The sequence below is a fragment of the Papaver somniferum genome, chromosome 8, assembly GCF_003573695.1.
Source record: "Papaver somniferum cultivar HN1 chromosome 8, ASM357369v1, whole genome shotgun sequence".
NCBI lineage: Eukaryota > Viridiplantae > Streptophyta > Magnoliopsida > Ranunculales > Papaveraceae > Papaver > Papaver somniferum.
This window is the reverse complement of record NC_039365.1, coordinates 26,347,019-26,363,573: the sequence shown is the minus strand read 5'-3', so window position 1 is coordinate 26,363,573 and position 16,555 is coordinate 26,347,019. Positions and strand designations below refer to the sequence as shown.

Genomic DNA, 16,555 nt, shown 5'->3' with positions numbered 1-16,555 from the left:
TGATTGATCAAATATCAAATCACATACATGGGTTCAATCGGTTCTACCAATCACAAGGATTGGTTATACCTCAGTATGGAAATACTTGTGATCGGTCACACAGGTTACCAGGACCAGTTGCACCAGTTACCAGAATCTGTTCCATATTCTCGTGGTATTTCTTGTGATCAGTCACACCAGTTACCAGGATCGGTTGCCAATTACTAAGATCGATTACACAATATTCTGTGATCGTTCACACCAATTACTAGGATTGGCTGCACCAATTACAAATATCGATCATACCATCACATGGTGATTACTTAGGATCGATCAAACCAATTAATAAAAACCAGTCATATCAAATCATAAGTTAGGCATTGTGATTAGTTACACCAATTACATAACATAGTTATGATCGGTTCTACCATCTCGCACATATTGGTCATCCAAATATTTTCAATGAATAGCCGGACCAATAAGCCTAATGATTTCCCTTTCGATCCACGAAATAAGTTCATGAATATACTTCTTTTAAAAGAATGTAAAACTTTGTTTCCTATGATGAAATCTTCAACATAACCCATTCACATAATCATAACAATATATACAAGATTATGTCGATGTCATGTCTACGAAGTTCAAAAGATTAGCATTATACTTCGTAGTATAATTCCATAATACTATGATCATACAATTATGACCATGTCACATCAGAGTATTATACAATATGTACAGTATATACGGCTTCGCAATTATGTTTTCAATATATCACGACTTGAAAGATACGTTAGGAATGAAACAGTTCAAATCAATATTACTAACCTCAAGTAGAAGGATGATGTCGTCGTTGTAGTTCGCTACTTCTTCACATTCTTCAGGTCTTCAGAGTAATACTTGTATGTTAAACATTCCTAAACTTTCTAGTCTAACCTAAGCGAAGTTGACTCTAGTATATAATCAAGCGACTTTAGATGAGTTTTGACACACTAAAATATGACAATCAAACTTGACATACCAACGCTTGGTGAGTTCAACCGAACTATGCTCTAACCATTTTTGAACATTAAGTTTTTTGGACTTAGGGCTAGGGTGCACCAATTTTAGGAGTCATCTTGGAAAATTACCCTGATCTTTTGAAATTAAAATAAATACCCGATCTGTTAACTATTCCATCCAATAGAGCTAACTAGTCAAATGGGAATCTTGACCACGTGAATAGTGTTATGAAATGTCATTTCTAACCTTACTTCTAATTAATATGAATGAGATCGTGTAAAGATCCTAGATAATTTTGATCGCGATAAAAATGATGGTGGTATATGTTATTTGAAGCCACACATTACATTCTTAGAGTGTCAAATCTCGAAGCAAATGAACGGTTTGAGATTGAGTTTGGTGATGCATGACCTAATCATAAACTTCCGAATGTAATTATAAAATGATAATTTTGATCATACGAATGAAATAATTTACGTCGACACATGTCATCATGAAAAGTGGACACGAATTTTTATAAATGTGGAGGTTACTTACACGTATCCATCTACTGCATTCTTAGCCCACGGGTGTGTATGAAACCTTATCTTTTCTTCGTGGTCAAGCTTCATTCACTTTCAAAAATAAACTTTCACAAAGAGAGATCCAGAGAGGAAGAAGAGAAGAAGAGAATCGTATGCAGAGAGAGTTAGATAAAGAGATAGTTAGATCGAGAGAGAGAGAGAGGGGTAGTGAGAAGGGAGTCACACATGCATAGAGAGAATTAAATGTAGAAGAAATTGAAACCCTGGTTTCATTAACAGATAGAAGAATAAGTAAGTAATTGAAACCCTGGTTTTGTATTAATTATTGTTAACGTTCGAATGGTTAGTACGCTTGAATGGATAATAAGTTTTGTTGTCTGAAATTAGGTTTAGAGAAAGAAAATTAGGTTTAAGAAAATTGGTTTCCCCCTCCCCCTGAAATTAAGGTTTAGTTTTATTGGTAATGAGAAATTGTTCTTGCATGTTCATTGTTAATATCCGAATATTATAAATTGATTTGTGATTGTTTTTAATACTCTATATTTTATATTTCTGAATTTTGTAATCATCAGTACATGATGTTGTGCCCTCAATTGGGTATTTGGTGTGTACCAATGGATGCGTATGACGTCTCTTGTAGTTGTTGTAGCTTATAACAAGGTATTTTTATACCTTTATTTGGTATTTTGTATGTACCATGGCATGGCCTGCTTTTTTTGTCTTCTAATTTCTAGTGTTTCTTCTCATTTTTAATCTAGCCAGTAAATTATTTGTTTCCGCAGTAACTTATTTTACCTAAGTAAATCCTTAGCATGCTTTCTGAACAAGCGGGGGTCTAACAACCTCACCCAATATTTCGTTTAGGAAATTTGTATGGACGAACTCCAATATAATTCCAAGAGAATCAACTAGACAGTCAGACTCAATCAATGCAAATATATCCAAGAGTTATATCTCTGTTTCACAATGTAATCAGCAAATCAAACAGACAGAAATCTGTGAGCCCGATTATTATGTGAAACAACTTGAACGGTACCAAAGACCAATATTCAAGTGTCAATCAATTGATATCAACAACCAAAGGTTGGATTAACTAATTGATTGAACTACGCACAACCTGTGATATTTCAATCATATAAACAAATATAATGCGGAAAAGAAATAATACATACACCACACTATATTGAGCCGCTACAGACACTAGCCTACTCCAAGTTAACTTCGGACTAGAATGTGGTTGATCCCTAACCAATCTCACATTGATCAAGATACATTCATGTTCCTACGCCTCTGAATCCCAGTATGACTCTGCGCACTTGATTCCCTTAGCTGATCTCACCCACAACTAAGAGTTGCTACGACCCAAAATCGAAGACTTGATACACCAATCTGTCTCACACAGAAAAGTCTATTGAATAGATAAATCTGTCTCCCACAGAAATACCTATGAGTTTTGTTCCTTCTTATGATAAATCAAGGTGAACAGGACCAATTAATACACCGGTCTTATATTTCCGAAGAACAACCTAATAATATCAATCACCTCACAATAATCTTAATCGTATGGTAGGGAAACAAGATATTGTGGAATCACAAACGATGAGACGAAGATTTTTGTGACTACTTTTTATCTTGCCTACCGGAGATTAAATCTCTAGCAAATATTAAAGAAGATAGTGCTCAACTACAGAGAAAATAGTTGGGTCTGGTTTCGAAATATCAATGAAGTCTTCAAGTCGTTAACCTACAGGGTTTTGGAAAAACCTAAGGTTAAAGGAGAATCGACTATAGTCACAACTAGTATCACACAGGAGATGTGGGGATTAGGTTTCCTAATTGTTAGAGTTCTCCCTTATATAGTCTTCAAATCAGGGATTGCAATCAATGCTACCTTGGTAAAAAAGCATTCAATATTTACCGTTAGATGAAAACCTGATTATACTTAAGCTAATATCTTTCAACCGTTAGATCGAACTTAGCTTGTTACACATAAATGAAAAGTGACTTCATTTAGATATGTATAACCATACCTAAACGCATGCACCTTATTGGCTCAATAATAGTTAACCGAAGTTATCCATATGAACACCTTCATATCAACCTTATTCATCTTAACCATAACTAGTTCAAATGACTCAAATGAAACTAGTTCTAGAGTTGTTCAATTGTTTATATTCTCATAGAAGTATACAAGACACAATTGAAGCAAAATCGATTTTGATTCACTCGAATCAATTCATGAATATTATAGCCACAGTTTGCAAAATATTTCATTCCTTAATATATAAATGTATTAGTTCATGAACGAATTGATTTTAGAACATAACCTACTCAAGTATGCAAACAGGTATGCATACCTAAGTGGCCGGACTAAGTTTGGGTTCCCCAGTATGCGAATGGATACGAATACCTCCAAACTCAGTTGAATTTATGTACGCCAGTACGCATACGGGTATGCATACTAAATTCCCGAACTTTCATTAACCAACCAGTACGCATACGGGTATGCATACTATGGTTCCCGGACTTGAAATAACTTGCAACAGTTAGCATACAAGTATGCATACTGTGTTATATCCAATCATGGTTAATTGTTCTAAACTCCCATTTCAATCGTTGAAACATTCTTAGAAGACGACAATAGCTGTCTCACACAAACTATTAGCTTCAAAGCAATTTTCAAGTGATCGAATGATCAATACGAAATATTCCGAGTCTACATCAAATGACTGTCTCACACAAATCATGTAAGATGTTACCAGGCGATTTTCACATAATCATTTTTTGACTTTGCTCAAGAATATCATATGAACTTGGTTAAAGCGAAAGCTTACTAAAACATATTTCGAGAAATATGTAAGCGAGTGAAACTCAGTTCGAAATATCAAATGTGTATAATCGAAGTCTATATAGCTATACGGCTTTTGTCTCAAATATGAGATAGAGTAGATAGACTTTTGAGTGATAGGTGAGTTCAAGTCTCCACATACCTTTTGTTGATGAAGTTCCACAAGCTCCCCTTAGTAGTTTTTCGTCTTCAATCGATGAACATCGTGAAGTCTAATGCTCAACCACTACACCAAAACATCCGATTTGGGACGGATATACGCGTTGCAAAGAACTTAACCAACGCTTATATGCGTTGGCAATATGGCGTAGCAAATATTGGTGCAACGCCGAAATCCGTTTGGGAAATTAACTTGTGCAACGTATATGCATCTATTGCAATCTGGTTCAGCAACATTTTATTTTACAAATTTTGCAACGGTTACAGTAGTTTAGGCAACGTATTAATCGAATTTTAGCAACATTTATATACGTTACAAAACTATTTACAGGTAAAAATAAATAAATTCCAGCGATAATTCTGGCAGATTTATGCGCCTGATTATATATTCTGCAGATCCCCAACACCACCTTTCTTACCATCAACACCTTCAAACAAGTCAGACATTTTCAGCGCTAGAGTAATGCTCAATATGAAATTTTTTTACAAACCTAATTTAAAAAGTTCAAAATTTTTCATACAGTTCAAAGTTTCACCCACAATACTTCACCATGTGGCCCACTAAAGATAATGTAATCATGCTATACGTATCTTAACATCAGCGAAACATAAGATGCCGCAACATACAACTTTTAAAAATGCAACATATTTACTATGAACAGCTGCAGAACCCCACTACGATAATGCTTTGAGCATTTCTAAGAAATTAAAAGCTAATTCCAAGAATGGTTTTCATCCAAAAACAAACGTAAACTCTTTACACCTTAAGAAAAGTGGGTAAGTGAGAGACCACACTATAGTGACCAATCATTCAACACAAGTAAGTGGGTATGGGTCATCTATTGTTGAGAATAAATTGCTACTTTTATGAGAAATTTTGTTGACGAAAAAAAAGGTTCCAACATGTATAAAACTTATATACTAGTGGATGCACCTTCAGGGTCAGCTTCTATGACCAGGCTATGGGACAACGATACCTGAAAGAGGATAAGGCCAATGACTACTGGATAGGGCTGCACATGGGTCGGGTTGGGTCGGGTTTGGCCTCACCCGTCACCCAACCCACTGATGGTGGGTAACAGAAGTTGTCACCCGCAACCAACCCAACATTACAATGGGTCGATTTTCACCCGACCCACATTACGGTGGGTTGGATCGGGTGGGTGGTGGGTTACCCACCATAAAATACAATGAACATTACATTAAGAACCCAATTGAAATAAGCCAACCCAAAATCAATCTTAGGAAACAAAACCCTAATTAGTATTTACAAATTACAATGATTCCTAGTCTCACCTTTGGTTGTTGGTTTACTGGTGACGATGTTGATTGATTGCTGCTGGTGATGCTGTGATTTGATTTACAAAGCGAAGAGAAAATGAAAAAAATAAACTGAGCCTCTGAGACTGCCATTGAAGGGAACTGATTGAAGACTCTTCAGTGAAGAGAAGCTACCGATGATTAGGTTTAGGCATTATATATTATCACTTCAATGGATGTGGTTCATCTAAGATAGGTAATCTAAGGGTTAGCATTAATTTAGAAATATTTAGGTGGGTGGGTGAGTTGGGTCGGGTGAGGGAAGTTGTCACCCACAATCGATCCACCATACGATGGGTTTTGATGTTATGACCCATAGTCGACCCGTTCCTAAGTGGGTTAGGTCGGGTGCGGATAATTTCAGGTGGGTGTGGGTTGGTGGGTTGAGTCGATTTTGTGCAGCCCTACTACTGGATATGCGTCAAACCCAAAGCTTTGAAACAGGTCTTTAAAATTCTTCAGAGTGTATCCTCCAAATTGTGGTAACATGCAATATGCATCATATAGACAAGCAAGGGATGTACGTAAATAAAGACGTCCAAGCTATAAAGCACCTTTTGCATGATTCAAAACGATTGCAATAACAGAAGCGATACCTATCTGAAGATCGTTCTAACCGCAAATAACAAGTCAAAAACTTAGTTGATTATAAATCAAATCAACTAGATGGAGGAATACATCTCCATGGCCCTAGTAGAGACCCACTTGTTAGTAAGTAGAAATCGAATAAAATAGGCAAAATGTTGGCCCTGATATGCTTCATAAGAGCCTTTAAGCTCTTCCTTGCTCCACCACTTGGATCCTCATAAGAAGTATTTCCTCATTTCAGCTAACTTCCTTTCTTGCATCGAAGAAGTATTTCTTCATTAGGTATCTAGATAACAGAGAATCAGAGACAACATGAATTCAATCTGGACGACGAAGTATTCAGTTTACATTTTGCAAACGCAAAGAGAAGTGACCAACCTGATTTTGATTGTTCATGCAGGTAGAAGTGACTTCTTCGGCCAATTTTACTCTTCAGTCATTCCAACTCTGCTTTACCCCTGTTGAGTTCAGGTCCCAGTTCAATATTTCAGCGGCTTGTAGCTTTGAACGCGTCCTTGTGACATCTAAACTGTAAAAAAAATAGAAAACAAGTTTAAATGCCAGGGGATGCTTTGTAAATCCAAATAATTCAATGATACAATGTTCTTAATACATATCTACATGGTACATCTGCAACACAATACTTACCAAGTGGTTATCTTTGACAAGATTTACAATTGCATTAACATTTTGATGCAACTCCATATACATAGATTTATCTCCCGTGTTTATGGAACAAACCAAAAGATAGAAACATTAAGAGTAAAAACAATACTAATTAAGATTTAAAGTAATACCAACATTACAAAAGTTAAGAGGTGATTCACAATGAACCAGATGCCGATAGGCTATGCAACTGTCGGGAATTCGGCCTCTACACTCAATGAACTAGTACCTAATAAACACTGGATGGTTGTCAAAAATTCAGTTCTTCATGTATAACACTGTTCATCGAAACATCAAGGTGAGAAGAACCGATTTCGGCGGCTTGTAGCTTTGAACGCGTCTTTGTGGCATCAGACTGTAGAAAAAACAGAAAACAAGTTGAAGTGACAGTGGATGCTTTGTAAATCCAAATAAGCCAATGATATAATGATCTTGATATACATATAATATGAACTTAAAGAAAAGAATAAGGCATTGGGTTTCGCCTCAAGTCCAACCTAATTTCAGTTCCCACGAAAACAGTGTAAAATATGTGTTTGGCGAACTCTTTGCTTATCAGTTGGATACAGTTAGTCAATAGCAGCTTCAGCACAAGTAGCCACCATTCTAAATACACTCCATTAAATTAATCAAATGAAGGTATACTAATCCAGAATATCAGACCGGCAAATTTTAAGAAATGTGAAATCAAATCTTACTGCATCCAATTCAACTTCACCACCCAACACCTCGACATCCTTTAAAGAAAATTGAGACCCTCGAGTAACCACATCCCCGTTAACAACTCCTGCCACATATAAAAAGAAAATTGTGATTACTATACATATAAACCCGTAGCTTCCACTTGCATTAAAAAAAAAATTCAACACCACCAGGTGCTAACTCAGATACACAAAACATCTAAAATTCTAGATCAAACATATTCGACAAAGCAAATTCAATAATAATACAAGCAATTCCATCAATCAAACCCCAAATCAGCAATACGCATTAACCAAAATCTCAAAATTTCCATTTTTCTATATTCCAATCAAACAAAAACACAAAATCCAAAATCTAAAACTCCATAAAAACATAAGATCAACAATAAATATTCAACTATTAGTCTGTATAAACCCTTGTATACAGTTCTAAACAAAAAAAACAACCCCACTTTTTTAATTTTCGCAAGGATTACAAATAAACCTAAACCCATCTCTACGAAGCATATGGACTGAAAAGTCTCTCATAATCTGCAAACCAAACATATATAGAAGACATTGACTAGACAAGAGTGAACAAAAATATACCTTGTAATCAGTAGTAATGAATGGATCGTTTAATAACAACAAGTCCCATTTTTCTAGTGCACAAAACTTAACTTTCGAGGATACAACCTTTCATGAATACATACATAACCAGTCATTAATACATGCTTTCTAACATAGCTTATAAACATACACATCTTGCAATCTATAGTTATTAGTGAACCATGTGCTTAAACAAAACATATTGAAACTGAAATCATAGTAAAACAACAACACTAAGCCTGTAATGAAGTATATTTCAAGTGAAACCATATGATTTCTGAACACAAAGCACACTAGTGAAGAAAATAACCGAACTTCCATTAAATCCTAATGAAGAAGATAACCAAACTACTGAAATAATGATAAAACAAGAGAATAAATAAATGAATAACATCCAGAAATCATCAAACAGCGTTTCAATCAACCAAAATAAATAAAACAGAAATTAGGGTTTATACCTTCTTCTGAATATTAAGGTTAATAGTTGATAGATCAAACTTTCTGATTTAGGGGTTTTGATTAGGATACATATCTTAAAAATAAATGGGTTTTGATTTGAGGTTTTAAAGCCGAATTCTGGGGTTTCGTCTCTGGTTGAAAATAAGGTTTTTTCAGCTACTTAGAATCTTCAATTGAACTTGCTATATCTTTTCATCTGAAATCTCGATATGAAATCTGCCTGAGAGCGTTGATGATAGAATGGAATTTGTCTGAGAGAGTTGAGATAGAAAAAAGAGAGTTGAGAGGAAGAACAGAGTATGTCTGAAGAAGAGAGTTCGATCGAGATAAGATAGAAATAAAATAAATAAAACCCTTTAGAAAAAAGATAAGTAGATAAAAACTCTTGAAAATAATACAATTTAGAATAACCGTAGGATCGCAACCTATATCAACGGTGCAAAAATTACTCTCAAATATTATGAATTAATTTATAATTTATGCAACAGACTTTTGTTGTGCAACGTATACTTCTGTTGCTCAATCTGCAACTTTTATATCCGTTGGGCATCAAAAACTTTGGCGTTGCAAAAACCAGGATATGGTGTAGTGAACTACACTTACTATCCTAATCCGAGACTTAGTTATAAGTAGAATAGAAATCAAAACTTATGGTTTTGACAACTAAACTTGACAAACAAGCTTGAGATAGCAACGCTTGCGAGTTCGACCGAGCAGTGCTCTAACACTTTCTGCAATAACTTATTATAGTTATTAGTAATGCTTATGTAGTGTTTATATCACATAAAACTGATGATTTATAAACATGTAACACAGCGTAGATATGTTTGATTATTGAATTGTTTTATTTATCTTAAATCTTTCAGTATGGGTAGCGAGGATAGGGATTTTTGTGTAAGTATGATAAATAGCAATACATAGACTTGTACGGTTGTAATTGTAAAGTTGGTACAAGTGGAGATGGTTTGCATAGGTTGGTAAATGTACATGGTTTGCATCCAAAACTGAATCTATTTGGTGATGATAATAGGTTCTCATTTGACACGTGTGATAACTAATAAATGTACTTTTCATTTATTTTTTTTATTTTTTTTGATCGGTAAAGAATCTTGATGCTGGCGAGTTTCGAACTCAGGTCATTGATATCATCACCAGGTGACTTTACCACTGTACTACAGTGGCACCTGGAAATGTACTTTTCATTTTGGAGCAATGGTAAAGTAGATGAAGATAATTTTATAAAATTGCATGTATGTACTGTTAGTGGTGTTATAGATTGGGGTTTTCCTGATAATACTAGTGGTGTTAGTGGAGTTAGTGGTCTGATAAAATTTCAAAGTTCTAGGAAGATGGTACTTGTTAGTAAAATAATTATGGTTAGGAAGAGTCTTAAACGTAATAAACATGGTAACAACCAGATTAACAACACCGAGATAAGACCAACAATGATGGATTTTTTTTTCGAAGAGGAAATTTTTATTAGTAGAAATTGTTGAAAACTGGAAGTGCAGAATTCATATTTCTCTCATATGGATGTGTTATTTCATATTCCTAATTAAGGAGATCTCTACTGATGGAGGTCAAAAAAAATATTAATGACATATTCAGTCCTTTTGGTGTCCTCACAACAAAACTCGAACTCTAGGTAAAAGCATATTCCGTCAGATGTACATACCGAATGAAGCATCAAAGTCTCGATAAAATAGCGGGGAAACATCATTTGTCATTTCTTCATGGATAAAGTCACCTATGTTACTAGAGTTTTGATCCCCAAAAAACTAACTGGGAAACTCGGAGAGGAAACAAATCATCCGCGAAAGAAAAACTTTATGTATTCCTCCTATCAGACATATAGACCAAATGAATAAGCAAAGTCTCAATAAAATAGGAAAATATCATTTGTTTCATCTCCATGGATAAAAAATAACAAAGTTATCAAATTTTTCAGGCCGAAAAAATCAAATTGGGAAATACAGAGATGAAGCAAATCATCCCCGAGAGAAACACTTTACTGACAAATCTCCATTAAAATTTTATACGGAAGGATACATCTATGCAGTTAGGGTGAGATATGTAAAGAGGGCGACTACGAGAGTTTCTGGTGTGTTCTAAAGGCACCTTATTAATAGTCAGTGTGAACTGGTCAACCTTACCAGTAATGGCGGATAAATATGGCAGAAATTTTATTTGAAACTTCCTATAAGAAGCACCTTTGTTCCAGACACGATACCCATACCAGTATTGATGCCTCCTGATTTCTTGTTTACATGGATGCATATATGTCTTGAATTTCATTTGAAAATTCTCGCAAAAGAAATTTTTTTCCTAACGTGATACTTAAATCAGCATTGATGCCTCCTTAATACAGAGGTTGAAGCCATCCATAAGCTGGAAAAACTTTATGTAACGTACGTCAATATAGTACAGGAGATTGGTACAATTTTAGAGAGGATGAGTACATGGGTCCTCGAAATATAAGAGCAAGATGTGTCTTATGTCACTGAGCTATCAATGTTTGGCAGGGGAAGAATAACACCATTATTTATTTATTTCCCCCAGGAGCAAGCATCAAGGTGGTATGCTGCATTGTAACGATGCAGTTAGGGTGAGATCCGTAAAGGTATGTACTTCTTAGTTTGTATGTTCATTATTATATAAGCATGCCTCCTGATCTATCACTGACGAAGGCATTTCTTCTTTGGGTTCGAGTTTCTTGCATAATCCACTTTCGTATTGGAGAACCAAGTACATGCCTCACCATTCTCGCAACGCACAATTCCAAGATCTAGAGGGTAAATCTGTCCAAAATATACACTATAGGCTAGGCGAGTGCATGCTTCAGTGGTTCTAATAACTCTACCACTCGTTTTTAAAAATGATTTGAGGTATGGAAATATTGATTAACCTAATTGATACCTAATACAATCTTGATGTAGGGTTAGCATCAGATCAATCAGTTCGCACTTGGAGAATTAATTCTTCACCCAAGTGAACACACTTTCCCTACAGATATGTGGCATTCGATGTTATACAGAATCTTGTTCCACTCTGACTTCCGCATACAAGCCTGTGAAAATACGGGCTTCAAAAGATATTATATAAATTAAAATATCGTCATTTGGACCGCACGTATTTCTGCTAAATCCCGAATTTATTGTGAAATGTATGTTATATCTTAGAGGATGTTGTAGTTGCTCATGCACGAATTCGGAAAAGCGCCTGCAATGTTTAAAGGAGCACTTTTAGCTAGATTAGACTTATAGTATGGTAATCTCAAGGATAATTATTGATTTTGGTATAGTTTAATAAGCAATTGCAATACTCTAAGAGTTCAATAATTTTTTTATAGAACCAATACTCGATCATACTTCAACAGGCGACTAGCTAATCGTGTGAGTTATTATAGCACCAAATACGTTTTTGTGTTATGAATAATTTAAAGGGGTGTTCTTTCCATTTACATGTTTTCTTATCATGTATAAATATTGGTTTGGGATTGACTTAAATCTATATTTCTCGAATTATTTCGATACATTGGATCAGTACTTAACTCTAGTATGACGAAGAGGATGTCGTAGCACTACAAATGTGCACATCCTTAAATTTGTAACTGTTCTGTCGGGGCTGCGAATTTCGCAACAGGTTAGCCTCCATGGGTGCACCATCACTAGATAGACAACTATATGGACCATGCCTTTTAAGAAAAAATAATCAACCTGACAAGTTAATACGATAACCATCTTCACATAAAATGCATACTGCAGCAGAGCAAAGCTCGCTGGTTCAAACATGTGCTTCCACCAAGTGTTCATCAGCCAATCTCATTGAAAAATCAACAGTTCGTTACTTGTTGATTGAAGGGCACTAATTGGAAGTCGTAAAACATGCATTTCCCCATTTTATTTCCATGGGAAGTTTTTTCAAAGAGAAATCACATATGTCATCGATTCCAGCGGCTCAATATGGTCAAGGTTTTCGAGAGGTTAACTTCTTTGCAAATATTTAGGCGAAGACAGGGGTGTTACTTGGTTGTTATCAGGAATAGGATATAGTACGAGACACGATTTTCGGTAAATGCTTCAAGGGACAAACGAGTCAGACGTTATATTTGTTTAATTTCTGTATGGTTCAACCCTTTGTGATTAATTTTGGTTATACTCATTATTTTAATTTAATAATTTCTTTGGTATAAATTTTTTCAACGATTAAACAAAAAGTAATAATATCTGATTTTTAATTCTGACGATTGATACTGTAAAATACCATTGTTCTGGTTCATCATATACACAAAAGTTTAGGATGTGCAAAATTGGTATGCATACATGTGACACCCACACTTTCCGCATGACACGTGCTCAAAGATACGCCATTGAACAAGATGAAGCTTCATCTTAAGCTTGTGAATCTTATTACCAGAAGAAACATTTAACCACGTTGCTTACTAATGGAATCATTAATGATGTTGTGAAACTATTATGTTGTGAGGCTTCCCATGAGGAAATGAGGATGTTTCCTCAAGGAAGTGGTACTTGGTGGGTGTCAATCATCTCCAGAATTTTTATTTGCAGATATGTCAATAAGTCATATACATGAAGGAGGTGTTGGTTGGTTGGAAATCGAGAATGTTTACTCAAGGAAGCATCAGTTATGCACGACCTTGTGCATATCTTGCAAAATACTCTTTGGCCTATACGTGCTAGGTTTTTCTTGGATTTGGTTTTGCAACACGAGTTATATTTGGATGCTAGTCCGGAAATGAATGAATTGCGGTTAGTTATTGATCCCTTCAAGGTACGGAAAAGGGTACGTAGGCATCCGCAATGAGTTGCAAAATTAGTGGTCCAACACTTTGTCGCTCATATTATTTAATTACGAGGTGATTGCGACATTATGGTGACTTATATCATATGGCTCGGGAAAGTGATGCAAGAGATGATTGTTGTCATACTTGATGAGGTAAGTCACAGTCCTTTCTTGGATGCTCATGCTTCTTATCAAGCTGTTCCAGGTAGGCGCGCACCAATTGCGGATTGGGCATGGCCATTAAAGGAAAGTAACATGTACACAAGTTATGAGAGATTTCATATGCATTTGCATCACAAGGATGATGCAATACAAACAAGAAATGATCCTGACTGATGCACCCTTGGCACGAGCAAGACCACTGCGTTCTTTCATCAATACTGAAGCGAAGTAAGAAAGATGGGAAAATAAGCTTGCACTGGCCTATGTGCAAAGATATCATTCCTTATTCCTGGACAAGACTCGGAAGCCAGGACGCATGCAAGGATACATCAGCATTAGTCTTTATGGCATTGAACGCTTCGCAGAACAAGGGTAAGTTAGAACAGTATGGAAACTGGGTCTATGGTATCATGGTTGCAGAGCATGCTTGGAAAGGCCAATAAATGTGTATTTACCTGGTGCGCCTTGAAGTTTTAAGGCCTGGTCACTACGTTACGAGTGACCCATAGGGGAGTTTGGCCTGCGCAGTAGGCTTGATTTTTCGGTCCATCACAATTGGTATCAGAGTAAGTTCTGACATGAAACTAAGGATTGTACGTTGTTGGACTCGTCATCGAGTATTTCGTAATGAGATTACAAAATTTTCCTTCAAAAAATAGTTTGTCGGGCCTTAAATAAAAACCTACCCAATAATTGGTGACCCGGAAGACCGTTCAGAACAGTGAGAAACATTAAGATTGATCACCCCCTTACCCTTTTGGATCAGTGTGTGTAGTCAGGCTAGTTAACTCCCACTACCTCAGTGGAAACCCAGAAGACCTTCTGAGATGGTGGCTTGCATATGACTTCTCTGGCATTAGAGTTTGGTCTTCACAGTACTGCACTAAGAAACGCTTGTCATATTTGATGACCCTTTTTAAACTGTGAACTTTGGGGATTCCTAGTGTTGTGGGGGACGTGCACTTAGGATACTGTGTTGGGATAATCCATTTGGTTATTTTGAGTACGTGTTATGGGACACATTCTTAGGGAATCCAAAGCGATATTCTCGGTAATATTATGGATTCTCTTAGGATTCTTGTGTATGTGGTGTAGGATAGATGCTCAAAAGGTATTAATTGTTATTCGCAACAAATTGAAGAAACCTTGAGTTCCTTATGAGCATCGTGGTATGTGACATATTCTCAGGAAATCCAAACCCAAGAAGTTTATCCAATGTAGTTTTGTTTTGAATTTTTGGGATGAACTTTTTAAAGGGGGTGATGATGTAACACCCTCACTTTTGCATGAAAGATGGGTCATTGAAGAGGATGAAGCTTCATCTTAAGCTTGTGAAGCTTACTCTGGGAAGCAAAATTTAACCATGTTGCTTACTAGTGGAAGAATTAATGATGACAAGGTGCATGCACGTGCTTCGCGCGTCCGAGGAATTATAAGGGGGATACCTTGAATGTCAAATTTGAGAAGGATATATATGTTGTTATATGATTCAACATCATCTTTTTCGTCATAGTTATTTGGGACTCATATAAGCGTTGAAATATCTGTAAAACCATGGATGTTTGGTTAACCGAAAAAATCATGGTCGTTTCGGTTAATCATCAGTTGCTTCAAGATCCAACAACCCGCCTTCACTGGTCATCTCATCCAACGGCCAGGATTTCTCGGGGTTAAAGTTTTCTCCTCCTTGCACTGTTCATTCCCTTATCCGTATTAAAAAGAGTCAAAACGCAAGGATACCAAGTACACCACCAATTTTTTTGTTCGACAACCTGTATGGATAAAACCAAGTACAATTTCAAGTAGACCAACTTAATGATCCTTGAAAATATGTATATAGAGTTTATATCTCTACCTATTCTCAATCAGTATGTATAAGAAAATGAGTCCGTGAACCTGATTGTTAAAAAGAGTACTTGTATGATCTCAAAAATCAATATCCAAGATCAATCTAGTCGTATCCAAAAATCCAATTGGAATTCTGCCAAGTAATAAAACTTGTTATCTATCTTTCAAGATACAAATTCTATAAGAAACAAGTCTTGTGATCAATCACGCACAGAACAGAGTCTGTTAACATTGGATTATCACAAGATGTCTTTAGATCCGAAGATGTTTCCAAAGATCCCGTCAATACCTTGATCTAGTATGAGTTTTGATCTAGTCTGAGTGAATCTTATATCAGAAGAGAAGATTCTCAAGAATAAACAAACTAGGTGCAATCAAAGTTTCAGCAACCTAGATTCCGTCAAAGTTAGTCAACCAATTCAATAATCGAAAACTAGTAACACTGCAATTATCTAGTTTCCCACCAACAGTACTCGTAGAGCTTCTTAGTCCCACAGAAGTCTTTAAATGAGCGTTCGTAAGAGATTTCATCTAATTAGGATACTTTCCTCTCCGGATAGACGGCTCCACCATAAACAACAAGAAATGAAGTTTGTCTGGCTCTTAGGATAGTTTGTAAGAAATGCAAACTCAAGTATTTGTAGACCAAGGTTGTTTGGACAACAAGGAAATTCCAAAATCAAAAATATTTTCAAGATATACATTAAAGTACCTAATTTTGGTTTTCATATTTCCACTTAAATGCCAAACATATATTTCCAAAAAATCTCATAGAAAACTTCTATTATTAGTCTAACACATTAACTAATAATATTTTCCACAGAATATGCTTTAATTGCTGGTAATTAAAATATATATGATGAAAATCATAATTAAATGGCTTTTCAATTTTTCGGACCAGGGATCACCTT

The 16,555-nt window shown here is 35.7% G+C and overlaps 1 long non-coding RNA gene across 3 annotated transcripts; it reads right to left on the bottom strand.

Moving 5' to 3' along the window:
- Nucleotides 1–6,350: 6,350 nt before the first annotated feature.
- Nucleotides 6,351–9,151, bottom strand: LOC113302677. 3 transcript variants are annotated; one of them, XR_003337019.1, is made up of 6 exons: nucleotides 8,831–9,151; nucleotides 7,782–7,870; nucleotides 7,581–7,689; nucleotides 7,066–7,438; nucleotides 6,796–6,946; nucleotides 6,351–6,703 (listed from the first exon to the last, which is right to left on the bottom strand). It is a non-coding gene; the product is annotated as an uncharacterized LOC113302677 (long non-coding RNA). The 3 variants fall into 3 exon arrangements; XR_003337017.1 differs by having other exon boundaries at nucleotides 7,581–7,870; XR_003337018.1 differs by lacking the exon at nucleotides 7,581–7,689.
- Nucleotides 9,152–16,555: the final 7,404 nt, after the last annotated feature.